Source organism: Vigna unguiculata, chromosome 4 (genome assembly GCF_037176805.1).
Source record: "Vigna unguiculata cultivar grain cowpea cultivar isolate G323 ecotype 2 chromosome 4, ASM3717680v1, whole genome shotgun sequence".
NCBI lineage: Eukaryota > Viridiplantae > Streptophyta > Magnoliopsida > Fabales > Fabaceae > Vigna > Vigna unguiculata.
In genome coordinates, this window is record NC_140795.1 from 10,888,869 (window position 1) to 10,904,549 (window position 15,681).

General features: G+C 33.2%; 2 pseudogenes across 1 annotated transcript; both read left to right on the forward strand.

Moving 5' to 3' along the window:
• The first annotated feature begins 443 nt into the window (after positions 1-443).
• Positions 444-12,979, forward strand: LOC114181270 (uncharacterized; annotated as a pseudogene). The gene is made up of 10 exons (XR_014994342.1): positions 444-760; positions 1,014-1,075; positions 1,325-1,364; positions 2,602-2,697; positions 10,377-10,515; positions 10,932-11,386; positions 11,486-11,612; positions 11,734-12,012; positions 12,085-12,189; positions 12,275-12,979. The product of XR_014994342.1 is annotated as an uncharacterized LOC114181270 (transcript).
• On the forward strand, positions 2,704-7,612 carry LOC146886781 (uncharacterized; annotated as a pseudogene).
• Positions 12,980-15,681: the final 2,702 nt, after the last annotated feature.

Here is a 15,681-nt window from a genome sequence, read left to right on the forward strand (position 1 = left end):
CTTATTCTTCCCATTTTTTAGCAACCCAATATCTCTTTTATTTTCATACTCGCTTACTCTTTTTTTATACCTCTACACCTAACACACACACACACACTAAACACCAATCACAAACCAACCCACACACCAGACCCATTTTCTAAAACTAACCCTCCTTCACACTACACTAAACTCACTAATTCACCTCACTCACAAACTCAGACACCATGCACAGACTAACCTGCCACTTCACTCATGCGCACATTACAACACCAACGTACACACTAGCACCACCTCACAATCACTCACCACTCACGCACACATTAACTTGCCACCTCACCCACACACATTACACACCATTCACACCTCACCTTAGATTTACTCGCCAACAAAACACCACACACCTTATATTATTTTTAATTAAAAATATAATATTTTAAACTTACCGTGTATTACCCAGAGAACTCTTTTTTTTCCAAGTAAAAAAAAACCTTGAAACCTCACCTCACTCTCAAACCCTCACCTCGCTCGAACCCTCACCTCACTCTCGAACCCTCACCTCGCTCGAACCCTCACCTCACTCTCGAACCCTCACCTCACCCTCGAACCCTCACACCCACCGGAAACACTCTGTCATCGAAAACCTTCACAGTCACCGAAAACCTCCACACTCCGTCGTAGACACAAGAAATTGGCAGCAACCTCCATCCTACGCAGCAACGTCGACCTTCATCGTTGACTCAGGCAATGTGACTCTGTGGCAGCAACGCATCCCAATGAGGTTGAGTTTCATACTCCAACCCTGTCCAAAACGACATTCATGTTAACAAATCAAAACCCCCTTCATAAACAGTAACTTTGCGCACAATAAGGAATCTAAAACCTCCACGATTTGGGAAAGAATTATAAGTGATGGGTTTATAGTTTTACGTTTTGGGGATCTATGTTGGTGACTAACCGTTTTCTTTATTATTTTAGTTCTGTTTGAGTTATTTTTTAGGCTTTCAAGTTTATGTGGTTTTGTCATGATACAGGTTGTTGCATCTGCAGATTGTGCTGGGGCGTTGGGTGTGCTTGAGATTTGCAACATTTACTGGTATTCCTTTAATCATTGTGCTATATGGTGTAGATGTGTTTGCTTGTAAATGATGGTCTTGGGATGGATATTGTTTTTAACTTAGCTTAATCAAACTAGAGATTAATGCTTAGCTGATATCAAGCATTGTGTTGAACTTGGGTAGTTTTTTTGGTAGACTATTTATGACATAGCATGATGGGATTCTTGACAGTTGAAGAAAACATTCTATTCTAATTTATCTTGTTCATTTCCTGTAACTTTTGCAAGATGGTGATGATGTAATAGGCTTTACAAATTCTATAAACAGGTACGCCACTTATGATGTACTAATTGCATCTGAAAATTCAATAAATAGTGCTTTCTAATTTCTTGATTTTATAGAGCTGAGTAATAGTTATAAGAGAATATGGTTTAGCTAATTGCTTAGATGGGTTGAAACCATATTTACCTATTGAATCATACGATTTAGACACAATGAAAAATATCTTGACATACATAGAGTGAATGCGTAATATTGTATTCCATACGCATAAATCTGATAGTAATAATTTTAAACCACGAATTGATCACAAATCATTATAATCATAATTTTATGGACCAAACTTGTGGAGTTAATGCGTAATATTCTGTTTTTATCTCATTTGAAATGACTCATGAGTGCAACAAAACTCACAATCTCTTTGCATATCAATCAATAATAGAAATTCCTTGAAATGGGCACTACTAATGATTAGGGGTCCATTAAAATATTATTTGACAAATAAATGGGAAAATACACATCTTAGGTAAATATTTGCAGTGCAGAAACAAATTATGTCATAAAATAGTGCCTTTGCAGTGTAGAAACAAATCGGTAACTATTTTTTATTAAACCTGCACATGATTGGTATTGGCCTATATTGTGAGGGGGATTGAGAGAAGAAGTAGGAAAGTTGCAGCGGAACAAAACCTTTCAATTAAACATTATTGATTTCGCATAACTAAAATTGAGGAGGTATGATTGTTAAATAGGATGGTCGAGGGAGGTTAAGGGGGTCTCATTTTTGTGAAATTAAGCTGAAGAGATATTAGGCCTCACAAGGCCATTTCTTTATTCAACATCCATGCATATCTAGTTCTGTTGTCACTCTAGTGCTGAACTGGGATTAGAGTTCTTGAATAAAGTACATTATTTTCCTACTCTACTGGTGCCAGCGTTAGTCTGCATGTAACAGATGTCTAGTGAAGAGATGTGTGTGGTATATGAATTTTTAACATTTTATCATTTTTGTTAATCTTATGAAGGATCTCTTTCTAATTAATACTTTTTTGTTTCTATTGCAAATTTTATGACTTTTCATGTTGTGGCCTAATCAATCTTTCATTAAGTATATGATAGGGTTTGATTTTTGGTTTGTATATGTATAGGAAAGTTTTATTGTAAAATGATATATAAAAAGTTGATTGTAATGACTTACTGCTATATGTCCTAGGTGTGTCAATTTTTCTTAGATCACAATTTTGATACTCATGCACTTATCTATCCCTTTTCTTTTTGTGGACAGAGTTGCACCATCTGAGGTCCTAGCTTGGTTTTTTGTTGATGAGAAGGTTAAAGTTCTGGTCCTAAAGTCACACTTTCTTGATAAAATTTCTTTAAGGTACTACATTGCTGACTTTTTTGACTGATATCTCTTATTTTTGGTTTACATCCATTTGTTACTGTTTATAAGTAAACAATCCAAACTACTACAAAACTCAAGTAAAACTACATGGTTAACTATTCTAACTCCTAAAACTATAAAAATAAGATTCAACTAAGTAATGTATAACTAGGCTAGTTAATTATTCAAGTGTAAATGAAGACTGTTGTGTTTTGACAATTATAGCTCTACACAAATGTACTTTGATGTCCATTAGCCTCCCCCACTGTTGTCATATCCATTTGAGCTTCAATGCAAAAGTCAACTATAAAATAAATTATGTGGATTTTTGCCAAAACTAGTGTAGATTTCACCTCTTTGCTGATTCTTTTCACTTTGTTCTCTTGATCACTAATCTTGTATCAACTTTAAAGCACTGGCCTACATTCCATTTCACTGCACCTCTTTGCTGGTTGGAAACATTATTTATTCAAAACTACTCAAACTAGACTAAGCTAGGTCACTAACTAGACTAAACTTGCTAAAAACTACAAACTAGTACCTACAATTTACCTATTCTAAACTAGATTTATGACACAATAAAACTCTCTAAATGCATACAAAGTAACCTTAATCTAAACTAAACTACTTAAGGTAACTAGAAATCAGTTTGTGTTATACTAAACTAAGCTAAGATGTAAAAATACTATAACTAGCCTAATAATGCAGAATTATAGAACTAACAAAATAAAAAATAGAAACTAAGAGTAACTACCTACTCAAATTGATTCTAGAACTAGGATGCTGAAATTAGTAAATGTTATGACCAATACTAGACTACACTATTATAGTATAGGTTAATGAAGCTAAACAACTAACAACTAGACTAAACTACTACTATCCAAAACTAATTAACACAAATTAAGAAAAAACTAAGAATATGACACTCCAAACTAAATTTAAGCTAAAAACTATGAATTAAACACTTTAACCAACCCAAAATGAATGCAAATGGACAAAAAAAGTGGAAAAAGTAGAAAATTATCACACCCTCACACTTGAACAATTGCAAACTTAGGGAAAAATAAAAAGAAAAGCAACTCACTTTCTAAAAATAGAAACAAATCTCCCAATAAAAATTTTGCACACTTGACTCATCCTACTTTTCTAACTAAAAACTGCACATCCTAATTGCTTTTTCCACTTTTCCATCTTTTTCATATTTTTCTTCTTCACCATAATTTTGTCATTTTGTTCTAATTTTTTCTGTCATTTTGTTCCAGTTTTTGCTCTCATTTTTCATTGATTCACAAGATATTTCAGTAACCAACTCAGTCACATATGCCTCCTTATCAAAAATCCCCCCGCACTTGAACTCAACAATGTCCAATAACTCAGCCTAATTCACCTCACAACTGTAGAACAATGAATAAACATGGTTTTATGGGTCCAAGGTGCTAATAAGCTAAAAATTCATAATAAAAGTTAAAAAATAGGCTAAAAAATGGGCACAAGGGAAAATTGCCCAAGTTAGGTTATATTTGGCAAATGACTCAATTCAAAAAGGCCTATATAACATCAAGAATGCACATTTAATCTAGATATACAAAACAATAACAAAAATAAAATCTGATTATAAGAACCTAGAAATACAAATTTTTTAAACAACAAAACAACAAAATAAGCTAAGCATGGAATAAAAGTTGTAATCTATCTAAACTAATTCATTTACAAGTTTAAAACAGAAAACTGAGAGTAGAATTTAAGGTAACTATTGAAAACAATGAAAAATTCAAAATACCACCTATAGACTAAAATTTGTCCAGTTTACAACCCAAGAAGTTAAACTATTATACTAGTTAACAACTAGAACGAACCTATAAATTAAAATAGACCTAACACTACTAAAATCAACCAAAAACAACCACTAAGCATGTCTTAATTCATCAATCAAAACCAAATATGCAAGTATTTACGAAAGCAAAACAGTCACTTAGAATTTAACTATGCACCTAGAATCATCGTAGTAAAACAGAACAAACAACATAAGACTAGCGAATATAGTAATTGCAAAATTATTTACTCAACTATTGTTACAGAACAGAATGATCAAAGTAGTGTATATGAAAAACATGTAAAAGTTAACCTTCCAGGAAGTTTGAATGATTTTGCTACTTGTTGCAGTTCAAATTTCAACAATCAATATCCATTTTAATTTATTTTTTGACAAGTTACCATTGTTTTTATCAACAATGAATATTTGATTTTATCTTTTGTTAATATTTTCTTAAAAGCAATCCATCCTTAGGTTCTTAGAGGTTTATGCTATACTATATCGATGTTAATTATTGAAGATTAGCATAAAGATAGTTAACATAAAGATATTCAAATGGGTAGGGAATGATTTAAGCATTGTGATCTAATATATATGTAACTTCTTTAAATACACAGATCATGACTTCATTTCCTTCAAGTCATGGTTGGATGTATGATAGGGTGTATAAAGGTAGAAGCGGTTTGAAACCTACTTTCATAATTGGGGTTGAAGAGTTTGTTGAAATAGCCTGTCAATGAAAGGCAACTTAAATGCCCATGCATTAAATGTGAGTGTACAAGGATTTATGATGTTCAAACAATCAAGCTCCACCTCTACAAGCATGGCTTTATGTCTGACTACTTTATTTGGATTGATCACGGGGAAGCCATAGAGAATATTTCCCATCATGTTGACGATGGTTCAGGAAGTCGTATACATGTGACTGAAGGACAAACATTTAACTCGATGCATGACATGTTGTGTGATGCTCTTAGACAACATGGGTCATTTTAAATACCAGAAATAAACTTCGAAAAGCCTCCGAATGAAGCAACTCAACGATTTTATAATCTGTTAGTCAAGTCAAATGAACCATTATTTGAAGGATCATTAGAGTCTAAATTATCAATCTGTGGTAGACACTTAGCATGCAAGTCGAATTGGAATGTCTAGATTTTATAGCAAATATGCTTCAAGATGTAACATCGATGAATAAAGCTTTACCTAAAATTTACTATGATGCTAAACGATTAGTATCAAAGCTTGGATTGACTGCTATAAGGATTGATTGTTGTATACAAGGTTGCATGTTGTTTTACGACAATGAATATGGGAAAAATGATGGAGCACTTATACGTTGCAAATTTTGTGATATGCCAAGGTATCATGATCGAAACACAAGAGCAAACACAAAAGAGCTTGTTCCAGTGAAAAGAATGTTCTATTTACCTATAATTCCAAGGTTGCAGAGACTGTTTGCATCAATGGAAACTACTAGTCAAATGTATTGGCATCATGAAAATAGAAGTAGCTCAGGCGTGTTACATCATCCCTCAGACGGTGAAGCTTGGAAGCATTTTTATCGGGTACAACCAGACTTTGTAGTTGATCTACACAATGTACGTTTGGGTTTATGCTCTGATGGTTTTAACCCATTCATTCAATCAACAATCCCATATTCCTGGTTGTCAATAATTGTCACCCCGTACAATCTTCCTCCTGAAATGTGCATGACAAAGCCATTTATGTTTTTAAGTTGTCTAATACCTGGTCCACGCAATCCAAACGCAGGAATTGATGTGTATCTCGAACCTTTGGTGGACGATCTAAAGAAGTTGTGGATTGGTGTAGAAACATATGATATTTCAAGAAAGAAGAACTTTATCATGAGAGCTAGTTAATGTGGACTATAAATGATTTCCCTACATATGGGATGTTGTCTGGCTAGGGTACTCAAGGTAAATTGGCATGTCCACATTGTATGGAGCATTCAAAAGCCTTTACATTAGAAAATGGAGGGAAAAATTGTTGCTTTGACTCACATCGTAGATTTTTACCTAGTGATCATGCCTTTAGAAAGAATAAAAAAGCCTTCTTAAGAGCGAAAGTTGAAACTGATGGCCCACCAACTACAATGACACTTGACTTGGTTTGGGAAAGAGTAAGGGATTCACCAATGGCCACAGAAAATCCTCGTTTGTTGAAATTATGAGGATATGGCGAGGTTCATAATTGGAGGAAAAAATGTATATTTTGGAATCTTCCTTACTGGAAAGATAATCTCTTACGACACAACCTAGATGTCATGCACATAGAAAAAAATTTCTTTGACAATATATTGAACACTGTCATGAATGTTAGTGGTAAAACAAAAGACAATAAGAAAGCAAGGATAGATCTCGCTTTGTATTGTTGTCACCCTGACTTAGAGATGAAACTGCTAGCTAATGGAAAAATGTTTAAGCCTAAAGCCAATTACTCTTTAACTATAGAGGAAGCAAAATTAGTTTGTCGTTGGATAAAAGAACTCAGGGTGCCTGATGGTTATTCATCAAACTTGGCAAGATGTGCTGATGTTGAAAAGGGAAGGATACATGGGATGAAAAGTCATGATTGTCATGTGTTCATGGAATGCTTACTTTATATTGCATTTAATACTTTTCCAACACATGTTTTAAATCCCCTAACCGAATAAGTCATTTCTTTAAAGACTTATGCTGTACGACATTGAGGTATGACGATTTGGTTACAATGGAAGAAAACATTCCACTAATTCTTTGCAAGTTAGAGAGAGTATTTCCCCCTGCATTCTTTGATTCAATGGAACATCTCCCAATTCATCTTGCATATAAAGCTAGACTTGGTGGTCCAGTGCAATATAGGTGGATGTATCCTTTTGAAAGGTAATATATGATCAATCTATTTCATATAAAATGCATTTATTTAACGATTACAAAGCATGACCAAGAAACAATTTTTTTATAGATTTATGGGAGATTCTAAGCGATCAATCAAAAATAGGGCAAGGGTTGAAGAATTGATATGTGCATCTTACATACACCGAGAAACAACTTATTTTTGTTCCCACAATTTCAAAGGTTATATGTTGTCATTGCGAAGTAGTAGAAATGAAATGGGAGTTGAAACCAACCAACCATCATTGTCCATCTTCAACCAACCAACTCGTCCTTCTGGCAAGCCATCAATTCATTGGTTAACACAAAGAGAATGGGATTCAGTCCACGTTCATATGTTGATCAATTCCCAAGAAGTGAAACCATACCTCGAGTAAATATTTTCCAACTATCGATTTCATTGTTATAATAACGTTAATTATTTTATTAAATTAACCTTCTGAATGACTTATTTAAATAGGTCATTCCTTCAATCTCAGGAAATACTTGACTCAGGAAACACAGATGCATGAAGTCAAGCTAAAAAGATAATAAATAGTGGGGTTTATGTAAAAGGGATTACAGACGGAGGTGAAGATGATTTCTATGGGATCATTAAACACATATACGAGATAGAGTACAATACTTCAAGCACTCCCAAGAAAGTAATTGTATTTTATTGTGACTGATTTGATCCATCACGAAGAGGTACAAGAGTGGACTTTAAATACCATGTTGCTGATATTCGGATGGATAAAAGATATGTGTTGTATGATCCGTTCATAATTGCTCACAATGTAAGAAAAGTATACTATGTCTCATATCTACCATCTCGAATAGATAAATGTGGATGGTGTGCTGTAATCAAGACAAAACCTAGAGGTCGCATAGAAGCTACTGACGTAGATAATGATATGCCTTACCAAGAAGACCAAGTTTCACACGTCAATGAAATCATAGAAGTTGAACCTATTTTAGGCTTCCAAGATTCAGAAAATGGTGTTGAAGTAGAAGATGAAGCCATAGAAGAAGACACAGAAGAAGAGGAAATTCAAGACTTTGATTTGGAAGAATAAGATGATGAAGGGGAATTTGATGATCACGAGTCAGAAGAAGACAATGAAGAAAAGGAATTGGATGATGATAGTTCTGAATAGGCATACATTGATTTGTACCAATTTCTGTTTGGACAATTTTTTGTTAGATTTGCCTTTTGTGTGTTAAACTTATGACTTTTATTAAGTACTTTTAGATGAGGGTGGCAAAATGATACATTGTACTTGTTTTTTTCTAAGAAGATTGATACAAGACTTCTCTCACTCTTTTATCATCAAATTGATACACTCCATATCCTGATTTAACTTTAGCAGTATCCCATCAATTAAAAGGAAAAAGAGACTTCTTTAGTAAGGTTCAATCAATTGGATAATTAGATATATTCAGCATGTTTAAAAATATGAATATAGTAAAATCATGCTCAAGTCAATATACTAGCAAAACACTCGCATTATAAATAGAATATAAAGAACTAATTCATTGCCAACTTGCAACTAGTTACCAAATATAGGAACTGATAGAGGACCTGGGGGAGTGGAAGAGTAGGTTTTAGAAGTTAAGAAAATTTTGCATATGATTAGAAAAAAAAAGGGTCGTGGCAATAGGAATGGAAACACTAAATGGTGATCCGACATTGGCAACGCTTTGTGAACCAGTGGAAAGGGCAAACTCAAACCATTCATTCACAACTGGACTTGCTCACAGTATGGGACTTAGGTGTGTATATTTTCCCTTGTTTCATTAAAAGTCACTAAATCACTGAACTGAAAGTAATTCCTACATAAGCGCATTAGAACATGGTGTTAAAAGGTTTAGAGATTTAACTGTCATGATAGAATCTATTTCTAGAATAACAATAGGATAAGTACATGTAGAAATTAGTCAATTATGGCTATAGTATTTTGCTAGTAGTGAAAAGAATATAAAGAAAAACCAAGCGTTATAATTATTGGACTTCAACAAAAATTATACTAAGCAGAAAAATTTGTTGGTAACAATCATATAATTGCTTTGTCTCTTATGTATAATTTTTTACTGCAAACATTGGAAAGTTTATAAATTAATTATTAAACTGATGATTATCCTAAGATAACATAGGTACTACTTGGCGTAACTTTATTAGCTTTACTTTCCCTTGAAAGGAGATAGCCAAACACATTTTGGTAAAAACTCCTATTAAAATGAAGTTTATTTTTTATTAAAAAAAACAGGGGAAAACAACATATATATATATATATATATATATATATATATATATATATATATATTTATATAAAATTTCTAGACCAGAACTACTTAATGAACTAAGAAACCAAACTTCGAGATTGAAAGCTTTTTAAAACTCTTATTTTGAACTTGAACTTTAATGTTTTTCCTAGAAAGGATTTAAGAACCAAGCACTTTTACTTTTAGCATGATTTAGTCCTATCATTTAATGGATTCATGGTAAAAAGGTTCAGAAAAAGTTGTTATTCTCCAAAACTCTTTGTTTGCAGTTTCTTTCAGAGTTGGACCTGAATTTATGAAATTTTTTGAATATTCATATTAATTGTTCTGTTTCAAGCAACACTATTGTTGAGATTGAATCATTCTTTGTGAAAATCTAATAGCACGATGCTTAAAGGAATCAATTGAAGAAACACGAATAAGTCTAGTTAATGGAAGAGTGAGATAATTAGAGTAAAAAGAAAACGTTTATATATTGGTGCTGATGAAGTTGGTATTCAGATGGGTTGAAAGTTTTTTTGAAAGCAAGGTATTTGTATGATGTTTGCTGACTTATTTATTATATTCTTGTATGTGAATTACTTTCATTTTCCATCAATTTTTGTATACGATAAAATAGTAATTTTGATTTGGTTAAATTAGATATTCATCGGTGCTTAAATGTAGAAGTTGTATATCATATTAATCAGCGTTAATTTTCATAGGTTGAGAAGATTGATTTGGTTGGACATATCCAAACTCTACTGCTGAAAACAAAGACAAAAAAATCAAATTATAGAGCTGATGATAGTGGTGGCAGTTAGAAGAAGCTTCACCTTCAAAGTCAATACAAGCAATCCAAAGGTTGGCCCATTTATCTGAACACATTTTTTTATCATGTGATTTTAGAATTGACAAAGTATGTCTATATATGATAGGAAGAAAAATAGTTGAATGGTGATTGATACACAATCAGAAGATGTATGTCACTTATTTTTTTATACAAAAATGGGTGTGAAGGGAATGATGAGAAAAAAAGAAATATTTTCTACTGGTGTAGTCTTGACATGCAGTCTTTAAACTGAAAAGGATTCTTAATTGGTGCTGCGATTTTATTGAAGGACGAGATTATTACAATACACAATAGCAAAATATTGAAATGAATTTCCTACTCCTACTAAATACACATTTTATAAGGGTTTAACTTGATAAAAAATTTGAGTGGATAATTTACTGACATTTCTAATGCACGTGCAATTGATTTGTATATATGTCATCAGGATGTAATAAAGATATTATTGAACCATCTTTACCTATTGCCAAAAAGGGGAGAAAGGGGACAATGAAGGGAAGACGACCAAAATATGTTCTTAGATTACCAACACAAAAAACACATGTACTTGAATCCCCTATTGATCAACAAAATCCTTCTACAACTGCAAATGTTGTACCAATTCCTTCCCAACCATCAATAGCCGAATCTACCCCTTTCCAACCCTCCATTGACCAACCCATACCTTCTCAACCCCTCATTGTTCAACCTATGCAACCTCATGTTAATGAACCTACATCTTCATCTATGGCTTCCCAATGTGTTGGTGCTAGATTGACATCATTATCTCCCCCCTCTCAACAAAATGATACACCAACCTCAATACCCACCCGATCTATTCAGAATGTACTTCAAGACGATGACCCTCCTAGTGCTTGAAATTATTGAACCTTGTAATGATGGGTAATAATAAACACTAGTTGAAATCATTTTTTCCTTTATATTATATGGTATTTTTTTCATATTGACATCATATTTTCAACAATGTATTTATATTTTTAGATTTTACCCAAGTAGAGTTGCCTCCAAGGCAATCACAAAGACAATTAAGCAACAATATTTTGACCGATGGTTGACTTGGGGTGCAATGTTGGATGAAGAGAAGGAGGTCTTCTTTCAAAGGTTCAAGGTAAGTTTATATTTGTAACCTACCCTTTACTAAAATTTCAATTAAGCATATTTAATTTTTTTGCATATATTGTTTACTGTAATAATCAATATCTTACCTACTATATTATCTCTTAATGTAGAGAAAGGTTACTTGGAGACCTGAACATGAGGAGAAGATTAGAAAGATTTTCAACACAAAGCCCTCTCATAGACTTTCTGAAATCTTCATGGAAGCAAGAAAAACTGGGAAAAAACCTTATTGGATGTTTGATAGAGTATGGAACAGTTTGCTTGTTCAGTGGAACCAACCCGAGTTTCGATCAAAGAGTGCTCGTAATCAAAAGAATCGAGAATCTGAGAAGGGTGGATGTTTGCACACAGGTGGCTCAATCACCATCCATGAGCATGCCCTTCGCATGGTATGAACATTAAAAAATATTGTTATATAACTTGATTACTATTTTATCATGATTAATTAGTTTTTGTTATAGGCAAAATAGTTGGGTCGTCCTGTACATTTTGATGACCTTTTCCACCATACTCATGTTCGAAAGAATACCGGTGATTTTGTAGATCACAGATCTAAACAAACATATGTATTTTCTCTAACTTCTTAGATATTTCCTCATTTTTAAATATAAAGATTTGCCATTATATAATATGTCTATTTTTGAATAACAGGAGGAATTTCAAATTGTATTTTCCCAAGCAAGATCTGAGGCTGCTACTTGTGGTGAAGAAGAAGAAATATCTTTATTGGACCCTAATGAGGAAGAGAAGTTAAGGAAAAATTTTGGTTACCTGCTACTGGTGGCAAAAATCCTAAGGGACGGTATATGGGGTTGGAAAACTGAATGAAAATCATCTTTGCGGGGAAGCCTTCACACAACAACCATCTAGTTCTACAATTATGGATTCACAAAAGATTCTAAGGTTGGAAGAAGAAATTTGTCAATCTACGGAGGAGTTTCGTCAATCTAGGGAGGAGAATCAACGACTGTAGAGAAAATTAGAATCCCTAGTAACTGTTGTTCTCCCTCTTCTTCCTCCCGCTGCCAAACCATTTTGCAAGACGTCAATGAACAACCACAAAATGAGGACCAAAACCAAGATGATGCTCAGGAGAGGGACCACCATCATGGACAAAACTCTTCTCATTATGCAAATTATTAGTTAGGTTTGTAATTGTAGGACTTGTTGAACTAGGGGTAAAATTAGTTAGTTTTTAAATTGTAGGACTTGACCTATGTAGATTATTTGTTAGTTTCTTAATCTGTGTTATCTACTTTATTTTATATTTATTGTTTTTAATGTTTTGATGTGATGATATGAATGATGTTAAACCTTTGGAAAATTATGTTGTTATACATGAATGTGTTATTTGAATGTTGGGATGTTTGTAGGATCTACAGGTGGAGGCCAACTTTTATGTCTAGACATTACTTCTCGTCTATGATATAAAACTACTACATTTTCTATTTTAGAATCTTTTATGAGTTATAATTAAGTAGACAAAATTGTCTACTGCATTGTTTACAGGTAGAGTTTAGATGTGAGTACTGACATCAATCAATATATGTTAAAATATTTAATAATAATTTTTAGAAATTAAAATTATTTTAAATTTTTTATTATAACATTACCTACAAAAAGTTTCGTATGTAAATTACCTACGAAGGTTGTTGTAGATAATTACCTACGAAGATCTTCGTAGATAATTTACACATGCAGAATGTTGGAGATAGTTACCTACGAAAGTTTTCGTAGATAACTTACCAACGAAGATTTTCGTAGGTAAATTACATACACAGAATATCGTAGATAAATTACCCATGACAGTTTTCGTAGATAAGTTACCTACGAAATATTTCGTAAATAAATCCAATTGTAAATTATCCACAACTGTTTTTGTAGATAATCATGTTCGTACGTAATTCGTAGATAATTATCTGCATTCTCTTTTCGTAGATAATATTCCTAGGTAATTTATCTACGAAGACAAAATTTCGTAAATAAAGTTACCTACCAGCTCAATACCTACGAAATTTGCTTCGTAGGTAATTCATAAATAACATCCTATTACCTACGAAAAGTGAATATTACTTACGAAAAACTAGCATAGATAAGAAGTAGATTTCTTGTACTGATATATGTTCAAGGATCAATTTCATCATCACAAACACCTAACTTTCAACCTCAAGGAACATAACATGTTCATCCCCTTTCTAATCTCCCTCCCAGGAAACCAAGAACGTCCAACGATTCGGTCATTAATCCTTTCTATCTCCGACAAGACCATTTGTAACATCCCATTTGAGATGTCACGTATAAAATAAAATCTTTCCAACTCAAAACACAATCACTAGTATCATCCTATCAAAATAGGAGTTTTCAAAATTATTATATCTCAAATTAACAACTGAAAAAAATATCCATCTACAACGACTTTATTCATAAAAACCAAGTATGGTCTAACCAACCAATTGGAATAAATTGTCTAAACAAGTCTTAATATAATGCTTCAAGTTTAAACCTCGAAAAAGCTGACTATTACAGCTTTAGCTAAAGGAACATTTTAAAATGAAAAAAAAAAACTTAAGAAGCTTCCCGACGAGCTCCTAACCGTTAACCTTCTTTGGCTAAAACTGCATCGATATCTACTTCTGTATAACACAAGTACGATCATCGCAAATGGAAACAACAATGACAAACATGCAAGGGTAAGCTAACTATGTAACATATCACACAAATCAACATACAACTCACTTAGCATTGCCATAACATATCATAACTCATCCAAGCTATCAACTATCACATGTTCTCAAAGCCATGACATGTAATCATCAACATATTTCCACTAAGTAATATTAAATGGAATGGAATTATCTCATAATTAACCACCCAACTAGTTCTCATATGCAATTTACCAAAGATGTCACTTCCCATTACTCTCACATTACAAATATCAAGAGCCTCGACGAAGTCTACAACTTCTCATCACTCTTATCGAACCTCAGCAAAGTGCACCACTTCCCATTACTCTTATGGAGCCTCAACGAAGTGCACCTCCAATACAATTTATGTAGAGATACCTTCCAATATATTCATATCCAAGTATACATTATCTCATCATGATCACACATCAATCAACAATCACATGATTATCTGCATGCAAGATCAATAAACACACAAGCACATCAAGGTCTCATCATCACATGTATCACAATACATTTACATCATACAATCCTTATCATTATACTTAACATACATCATTCATAATGCCTAACATCCAATACACCACAAACAGAGTGTATCACAATTTATCACAACAAAATATAAACTCAATACACTAATGAAAAAAAAGTCTTGTGTAACATATATCTCCAACTAAAAACCTTCAAACCAAGATCATACAGTTCAAACTAAATAATAACATGATATGGACTCGCTGTCAAACTTTCACCAAAATCTGATGGTTAACAAAGAGAAAAACATAACTTTACGAAAACTACAGAGACTATAAAATCAGTAGCGTTTGACGTCTAAAACTTGGTGCCCAACACCCAAAAACTTGAGACATGGAACTTGACAATAGGAAACCAGCACCCAACAACCCTAAAACCCGAGACTCAGGGCCTGGCTAAAGGAAGCCAGTGCCCAACAGTCCCTACTAGGCCAAAATACGAAAATAGCGTTTTTTCATGAATAAGGCACCTGTTTCACACATACCACGCATCCAAAACATGTACGAAGCATACCAACCATCTCATATCATTCCCATGAACCAGAAAATGTGCACACATCATGAAAACCCTTATATTAATATCTTCATGTGCGAGTACACACCATCTACTTCAACTCTAAAATATAGAACCTAAAATATATGTATGCTCACTTTGCCTAAAACAAATAGAAAAACATTAGACCATATTCACTCCATAAACCTTTCACCTAATTTGACCAACGTTAACCTCAAAACACTTATCAACTCTAATACAATTTCCATAAACATAATTGCACTTCTCTCTTGCATCATTCCCCACATTTTCATTATCAAAAATTAAGAAAACTATTCCCAATGCCCAAAT